Raw genomic sequence first — 9339 nt, forward strand, 5'->3', positions numbered from 1 at the left:
AGTGCCCCTCATCTCTCCGTAGCCCCTCTTTCATATGCATTTCATTTGATGTATAGCGCTACTTATATCTGTGTAGGGTGTCACAGTACTTTACATCATGCATACATTATACAGAGACAATGAATCATACAAGTATGTAAATCAGCCTATATGGAATGTCACATAAGCCAATGAGGATTACAAGGTGTAGGAATCAGTTGTCATCCATACTGGTGGGCAGTATATTTTAAGAGGGTTTGGGCTGGGGAAGCACAAACTCAGGATTTAAAGCATACCCTTGTGGTTAGGGGTTGGCTTTACTAACGAAAATGTATATCTGCCCAAACTCTTTTTAGCATCATTAAAATAATGAAAGACTGGGGAAGTTCTAACTAAATAGCAACACAAAAAAGTGAAGTTCTAACTATACCATTCATGGTTGTTTGCAGCTCTTTGATGACAGTTCATAGGTCCCTGTCCTATGTTAGGATTGTAACTCCTGAACTGCAAGTAACAAAATAATCTCTGTGACAAGGGTAATAACCCGCTGAGCTATCAACATAAAATACATCTTCTCCGCATTTCAAAACTGCCAACAGACCACGGATTGCTCTCCGGCAGGATCATTAATCGCCAGTTACCTGGACATTTTTATTGGTGTCTTGCATCCATGGCCATGATAATGAAAAAAATATGCAAATGAAGCAAACACAAAGTATGTGCCTTGTTGGGCCTGTGCAGATTTTAAAAACAAGAACAAATAGTAACACATTCTCTTACCTACTTGGTTAGTCAAACTTTGTGTCACAGCCTGATCTGAGAAGCTGCTGCAGGGGTCAGGAAAAGCGAATAAGGATAAACAAACTTCTTTTCTCCATACACAGCAGGATGGAAGTTACTTGGTGCCAAATAAATAATTTTCCCCTTTCCATGCTCCACTGTACCTGCACAACACAGCTCACCTTCTAAAATGAGATGCGTGATTGGGGGTGCCTGTGAGAAAGAGCCCAGGCCCAATCACGCAACTCCCAGAAAGGAAGGAAAACAACATTCGGAGAAAAGATTTAAATTAAAGATGCCATTTTCTATTGGCCTTAATGTCCTCACTGCAAGGGCCAAGGCTCACCCGGCCCACCCGCTAGAACCGGGCCTGCTTGCTGCACTGTAGAGCCTGAGGCTTGACCAATCAATGCAGCCCGGTGGTGCTGCTGTCGAGTCAGTCAGTGGGTAGTACTGACTCTGTGTGCTGACAGCTAGACTCTTAGGGGCACATGCATCAAGCCCGCATTTTGCGATTTCTAAATAGCAAATTTTACCGAATTTCTATTTAGAAAACGCAAACTGCAATGCATGTAGGATTCGCAAAAAAAAATGCAATTCCTTAAAATTCCTTAATTGCAACTCGCAAATTGCGAGTTGCAATTAAGGATTTGATTCCAATTAATTCCTATGGGCCTAGAGGACCATAGGAATCAATGGGATTTGCAAGCGCAATTTGCGAGTACTCCATAGGTTCTCGCAAATTGCGCATGCAATTTCAAGGGTGCAAGGGTTCCAAAAGAATACCCTGTTGCACCCCTGAAATTCCCCCTTTTCCACGTGTTGCGCACACACATGCGCCAAGGGTCTGTGTAAAATGTGACTTTAAAAAATGTACTTTAGTGCAATTTTCAAAGCAATCGCAAATGACCATCAACTTTAGTTTGATGGTAAAATGCGATTCCTAATAGCAAAATCGCAATAATTTTTAGCTTAATACTTTGCATTTAAGGAATCGCAATTTGTTATTCCTTAAATGCAATCACAATTTAAGTAATCGCAATTTTAGCGATTTTTTAAGTTGTGATTTTTTGCATTTGGGATGATGCATCCCAAATGCAAAAATACCGGTCGCAAAGGAGCAGATTCTGCGAATCTGCATGTTTGCGATCGGTTTTTGGTTTGATGCATGGGACCCATAATATGAACTATACTTAGGCAGTTGAGCTGAGAGCTCATCTGTCCTGCTGACTGCGGGGCTGGAGCCAGTAGTGGCACACCGACCAGAACCACTTCAAGTTAATAATTTGGGTTGAGAGCACTACATCGCCCTGGCTGCCGGTTGTGACCTATGTGACAGGACTGTGTGGCTCAGCCTGAGGCTAGCCTATTGTCCCTGACTAATCAGCTGACTGTGTTGACTGACTTGTAATTTTATTTAGGCACTGCAGCCGAGAAGACAGAGAGACCCCTGTTGTTGAGGCCTCACATCCTGTCCCACTTGGGCAGAGGAGACCGTCCTGGAGTCCACTGAGTGATGCTCTGAAGCATCTGATTTGCTTTGTTGCCACTAGGAGGATCCAGGGGCCCAGTAGGGAAAGGCTTGCTAAGGCTTGAATCAATGTTATTGTTTTTCTACAAGTCTGACCTGCAGCACTACTAGGAGGCTGAGAAAAGAATGTTGTTGGGGCCTCAAATACTGTTTGGGCTGGGTACCACGTGGGACAGAGAGGCCGTGGAGTCCACACTGTCGCTGTGATGCTCTACAGTTTTTACGAATTTCTTAGAGTTTCTTGTTTCTCAAATGGGTGTAATTTCTGATAACTGTATGATTCCCTCGTCTTCAGTGCTTGATTTTGCTCGCCAGAAAGTGTCACTCCTAGTCGTTGAAATGTCACTCATAATTACACTGAAATTATGTAAATGTCACAGATAGCAATCTGAACCTTGGCAGCTATGGGTATTGCACTGACTGGCCCAGTTTCATGTGCTGCTTTTGACATCATTGCCGAGCAACTGTGGCACAATCCTGCATATTTCCTAAGCCTTCCTTTTTAGGTCTCGATGAGCCAGTGCATACGCTGCGCTGCGAGACATTTAGTGTATGGGTTTTCAAAGTGCTGCCACAGGCTTTTGGTGGCCTAAAGTTTGCGTGCACGCGCGCAGCCGCCATCTGTCTTTCCTCCATCACACAACTGTCCCTTCTCACCCTCCCCCACCACAGATCGCTTCGCTCGCCGCGCTTGATCGCGATCACTTTCACTTTCACGGCCGCGCGGCCAATGCTTGTTAAGTTTAGTGTGTGATGCTGTGCTGTGTTATCCTCGTTCATGAAGTGATTTTAACCTGCATCATGGATCACAAGTGCCCTCGGGGTGCCAGCAGGCAATATATGCTGGTGCAAACATGCTGTGGTTTACATTTCAATGACTGCTTCTCAGCGCTTTCTTATTGTTTGTCGGCTCGCACCGTTGGCATTGTTTGCTAACCTGACTCTGAAACGTCCAGGGCCGTTCTCGCCGTGGCCCGCCGTCCTGCCACAGCAAGGGGTTTCCTGCCCCCTCTCGGGGTGGCTTCAGGAGGAGGAGGGTTTGGTTTGGTTCCCACAAGTTTGCCAGTCCCACATCCATCCTCCTCAGCCCTCCCACCCTTCCAGCCCCCCTCCTGCTCCTCCTACACACCGCGGACCGGGCCCTCCCTCGGAAGCAAGCGTATCTCCTTCTCCTCGGACCTCGACGACACTGCCTCTGATTTCATCAGAGGAGACGAGAACACTTGCCAAGTGCGCTGGATTCCAGGAGCTGCGTGAGCCCTCTTTTCCCCCAAACCTATAAATACTGCTTCGGGCCCGGAGGCAGTCAGAGCATGTGCTGCCGGTGAGCTCCAAGCGCCCTCCTGCTCCAGCGCCAAGAAGATGCTCCCTGTCCTGCCTACCCCGTATTCTTTAGATAACTCACACCCGCATACCTCATCCCTTGCAAGCAGTGACCCAGGAGCTCAGGAGCAACTTACCCGGGCCTGCAGGTAAGTGTTATGCTACGCGGTGTCGTGTTACGCTGTGATGTTTAATGCTACAGTAAGAGGCGCTGTGCGGTGCAGTTAGCATATATTTAGCTATGCTCTGCAATCTTATGTCATGCTATGGCATGTTGTTCTCCCAAAGGTTGTGTGCCTTGGCTTGTTTTCTTGTAGTGTTGAACTGTGCTATATACTGGGTCGTGGTATGATGTGATGTTATACTATGGTATGCGATATCATTTTATGTCATCATACTTATATGCTATGTTATGATAAATTATATCACAGTATGGGAGGCTATGCTGTAATATGTTTGCTATGCACTACAATGCTATGTTGCATTATGGCATGTTATTCTTTTACATGTGTTGCTTTGGTTTAGCATGGTGTATACGTTTGTGCTGGGCTATGTTGTGCCATTTTATATGCTCCGCTATGGTATGTCCTGGCATGCACTGTTATCTGACACGATGCTGAGTGATGCTGTTGTGTAGTTTAATCTTGGATGTGTTATTTTCAGATACAACATCTTAGTCTATGCTTTGTTATACTCTGCGTTGTTGGGATACTATCCTACGAAGTGTTAAGTCGTCAAATTTTGTGTTATGATATGTACGGCGTGCGACAATGTGTTATGCAAATGGTTTGTTGCCAGCATTTGCCTAGTGCATTGCTGCCAGCTGGATGGCTTCGTAGCGCGCCAAGTAGTTAGGGAATATCATGGTATGCTATTGTGTGTTGTGCTGGTCCACACTGCTATAGCTTGATGTACTCTGTCCTAAAACGAGGAAGAGTAGCTTAAGGATTGTTGCTTCTCAAATGGAACACATGTCTGGGACAAGAGGCGAAAAAGTGCCAGGGACGCCTTACACCGCCGTCACCTATTTGGGAAGATTCCTTTATTTGGACGCCAGTAAAATCGTTGCTTTACCACGAAGTGAACACTAGTTTGTGCAGTAGTCTTGTTTGTGATCATTGTGATACGAGCCTGCACTGGACTCTGAGTTTTCGCACCCTGGGGTTCTTAACAGCTTCAAGGTGTCTCCTCCTTTCAACCGCCCACAAAATGACGAGATGCCCTTACAGAATTGATGCAGGCACTGTGCCCACACTGGAGGCCGTGAGGCACTCTGCCCCCAGAGAGAATTGGCAACCCCCACTCCCCCCCCACCTCCCCTACCAACAGCAACAGTTCTGCTTGCTCCAAAGGCTCTAATGTTACCACCACATTACATTATGGTGAATAGACCAAGCATGTAGGAACTGTTTCACTCCCTTCCCCACCTGAGTTAAAAAGATCCAACCCTGTTGGTTTTTTTTTACGTCTTGCCTACTTGATGGCGCGTGCACTTAACTTACAGTGGGCTTCGAATCTGTCTATTGCTTACCATTGGTTGGCTTTTTTTGTCACTCTCCTTCGCTTGCTTCTGATTCGTCACTTTGTGTAGGCTTTCCTTTCTCCTCTTGAGTTTGTCCTTTCCTTGGAGCATAGATGCATTCCTTGGGCCCTTAAATTGCTCGCTTTCCAAGCACTACTGCGTTCTTTTCTTTAAGCACTCCGTGAGAGTTCATGTGTTTTCCAGCTGTCTCCTTTGTGTAATCATCTTCTCCCTTCGCCATGCTTTGTGTTCCTCTCTTTCGCCTGTGTGCTTCTTCACGCCAGCTCCACATTACTGTCTCTCACCTGTTTGCTTTTCTCACACCTGCACCCTCCATGTTACTTCCACCTCCCACCCACACCTTGACTAACTTCTGCCCCCCACCGTACATCTTGCTTCCGCCCCACTCACGTCCTTTGTGCTACTTCCGCCTTCCCCTATGATGCTGCCTTCATCTGCATTTTGCTCTATCCCCTAACAGTAATCCCACAGCACCCACCCCGTTTTTGTTTCCACCACCCACTTTGTAAAAAAAAGAAATACTTTAGTATGGTTTGTTATTTATAGTTACCAATCCAACTACAAACAAGCATTGGCATAGTCAATAGGTCTCGCCTTTGGGACCGTAGAATTTGTAGACATGCAACAGTTGATGTTGTTGCACCAGGGATAGTGTGCTGCATAGCTAAATACTTATAAGGTCCCAAAGGCGAGACCTATTGACTATGCCAATGCTTGTTCAAAGCTGTTGCCTGTTTTTGAGTCGAACGTGACAATTTAGCGACTTTCTTTGTTACAGAAAAGGGCATTTCCACCAATGTGTATTTTGGTGTTACGCCACTGGAGAGTGGGCGTCATTGTGAAACGCCTTTGACATTCACCCGCTGTCCTGTGGTGATTTGATCTGCATGCGCTCCACGCCGTCTGATGATTGCTGAAAAGACATATGGTTGTTGTCGTGTTGCATGGTGTCTGCGGGAAAACCCCACATTCTAGTGCTAATCTCTCCATCTATACAGAGACGAACAATCACTCGAGCTCACCAGGATCCAACGCAGAGCGTGAGACAGCAGGAACCGAGGAAGAAGGGTGGGGGGGGGGGGGGGCGGCCGGAAACACAAGGAAGGGCAGGGGAGCTGATCAGGGAGTCAATACTATTGCCACATCAACCGTGCATTCCTTCATAAAGGCAATTAAAGGAAGCGAAGGCCCTACCCAGCACCATTTATAATTTCATCACCATATGGGGCGGGGTTATCAATTATATAACAGGTGGGGTGACGCCTGGACTGTGAAGCTCAATCATGGCGCCATTTTACAACCCACTCAGGGGATAGGCCGTCCATTTCCCTTCTTTGTTGTAGGGCCCATGGCAATCTAGGAACGCCACAGATCACACTTAATTCAGTTTAACTGCACTGCACTGCGTCATTACCTTTACGTTCGGCGTGCTTTGCTCGAAGCCTCGAGCAGAAGCGAAACACAACCTGACAATCCATGGCCTTTGGGGCTGTCCAGTGTGTCTGTTAACAATAATAATAGTTTTCATCGGACGTCTTTTCACTCCATCTAACACCTATGAGGCACCAGATGTTTTTCATGTCTGACCATCATTTCAAGTCTTTTGTTCACACGTTTTGTCTTTGGCTGCAAGGTGGCGAAGACTGACGAACCAAAGGCGACCAGTGTTCTATAAAGTGGATCCTTCAGCCAGGGGTCACCTAAGTGGAAGACGGATACGTTACTACAACCCAACGGTCAGTTGTCTTTCCTTATGTTGGCGCTGAGTAATACATGTGCGCAACAAGAGCGCAAATGAAATAACTCATTCGGACAAATATGTATATATAGCTTCTTGAGGTGAGCATGAGGCGTCAAAGGGCTTTAAGTATCTAATGCTATTTTTGTTCCAACTTAAATGCACTCAGGTTATTAGCATAAATGGCTTTAATGCGTTATGTTATTAATAGTGTTTCAGATAGTGCTTCGCTCTCATCAATTCCCTGTTTCAGTGCGCTTACAAGGTGGGACAGGTTACAGGATCAGGAGATGTGGACATGTGGCGAGCAGAGGCCTGTGATCCACTGGAAGAGGAAGGTAGTTAGTGTTCTTCTGAACTTCAAGAGGCTGGGATCATACAGAGGTATGGGGGTCTGTAGAGTATGAACCCCTTAATCTGCAGAGACCCCCTGTACTCCAGTTCAGGCTGGACTGTTCCCACTGGGCGCAGGGTCAATGACTGATTTGCATATGGCTGGGTCCAAACTGGAATGGCATGGTGAGCAAAAAAACGATGGATTTGGGCCCAGATCTCTGTACTGGGGTGAATGTATGACGTTGTTCTGCATTCTATCCATCAGTTGTTCTTTTTGCATTCGAAACCTCAAGTGGGACGCATATGCCCAGACGTAGGTCCCGTGCTCTCCATGCCACTGGAATCAAGCTATCCTGGCTGATTGTGGGTGAAAACCCGAAACCGGTCCTATGATGCTTGTTTCCAGTCCAGGGAGGACCTGGCTTGGCAGTTTGGGCTGGACTGTTCCCATGAGGCACAGGGTCAAGACTGATTTGCATATGGCTGCGTTCAAACTGGAATGGCATGGTGAGCAAAAAAACGATGGATTAGGCCCAGATCTCTGTACTTGGGTGAATGTATGACATTGTTCTGCATTCTGTCCATCAATTGTTCTTTTTGCATTCGAGACCCCCGTACTCCAGCATTTGCTCACAAATGCAGAATGGAGCCAAAGAGATCCAAGCATGTGACATAGCACGTGGACACTGATCTCGTCCCCACGACGTTATCTTAGCAGAAACAAAGGTTCTGTTTTCCACTGCAGCATCAGTTTGCATAACATAATGCCATTGCTGGGGAATGGATTGGTCAATGATGCTAGTCATGGTTACCAATAATTTTATCAGAAGTGAGTTGCCTAAACCCCTGGGCGGTATTGAACACCCTGGTTGACAGGGAACAGAGTGCAGGACACTGAGCACCACTTCTTCCAATAAGACTCTACCTGAAGTGCTTGCCGTCGGTGGGTGGGGGTGAGGGGGCGTGCTGGGCTTCTAAGAACGTGTTCCTTAGTTTGAGAAAAATCGCATCATATCAAGCTTAAACAGAAGGAAGACATGCTCTGAACAACAAATCAGTTTAAGTGCCTCAGTTGTTTTGTCATTTGTAGTGTGAATATGCTGACCTCCCAGAGGAGTCCATTGTGCTCTGTTTGGCTTCTGTACTCACTGAGGAGTTGGAAGAGCTCTTGTCTATAGTGCACGTCTAGCATTACTAAGCTACTCTGTAACTGCAGGTGCATCCTGGTATCTGCCGCTGCTGAGCTCCTTCAGCAGTATATTTCTGCCATTGCTGGGACATTTGCATACTAAGTGTGGGCAGAACTTGTGGAGTTTTACTCTGTGGAATTCTGCAGTTACCTAAAAACTCTGCAAGATTCCGCGGCATTTCACAAGCGGTGGAATTCCGTTTCACTGCTCACCCTGCACTGTAAAATCTGCGTGTTTGGCACCATGCTGTAATCCCGAGGGCGCTGTTTCTTTCTGCCAGTTGAGTAGACTTTCCACTCATTCTGCCAGTTGAGTAGACTTTCCACTCAGCAGCAGCTTTCGCAATGCAAACGGCAACTTTCTCAGTGCGAGCGGTTGCAACCTACTGCACCTGCCTGCGTTGAGAAATCTCACGAGAGGCGGTCTAGCACTCGTTTGTTCTCGTTTGCACTCAATAACTTAACACTGGTAAGCCGCGTGCGAGAAAAACTCTGCCACATGGCAGTTGGCAGAGCAGAGTTTACCGCCCACCCATAGTGCCTGCAGTAAATCTCTGTTACGGCTGCACTCTTGTCTAGATTCAATCACTCTCGCCATCAAGCTCCTCTCTACATTAAATCACTGTCACTGCTGAGATCTTGTCTACAGTGCATTTCCATCACTGCTGAGCTCCAGTCTGCAATGTATCACTGCCATTGCACCTATAAATAATAAATCATTTCTCCCTAACACCCCTATCTGCAACGTGTCTGTGTCACCACAGATCTCCTGACATAATATTTCTGTCACTGCACCTGTGTGCAGTGTATCTGCACTGCTGAGCTCCCTCAGCAGTGTCTTTCTGTCATTACTTGGAAGCAGGTTTATAATGAATCTCTGTTATGATTGAGCTCCTGTCTACAGTGAATTTCTGTCACGG

This window comes from Triturus cristatus, chromosome 4_1 (genome assembly GCF_964204655.1).
Source record: "Triturus cristatus chromosome 4_1, aTriCri1.1, whole genome shotgun sequence".
Lineage (NCBI taxonomy): Eukaryota > Metazoa > Chordata > Amphibia > Caudata > Salamandridae > Triturus > Triturus cristatus.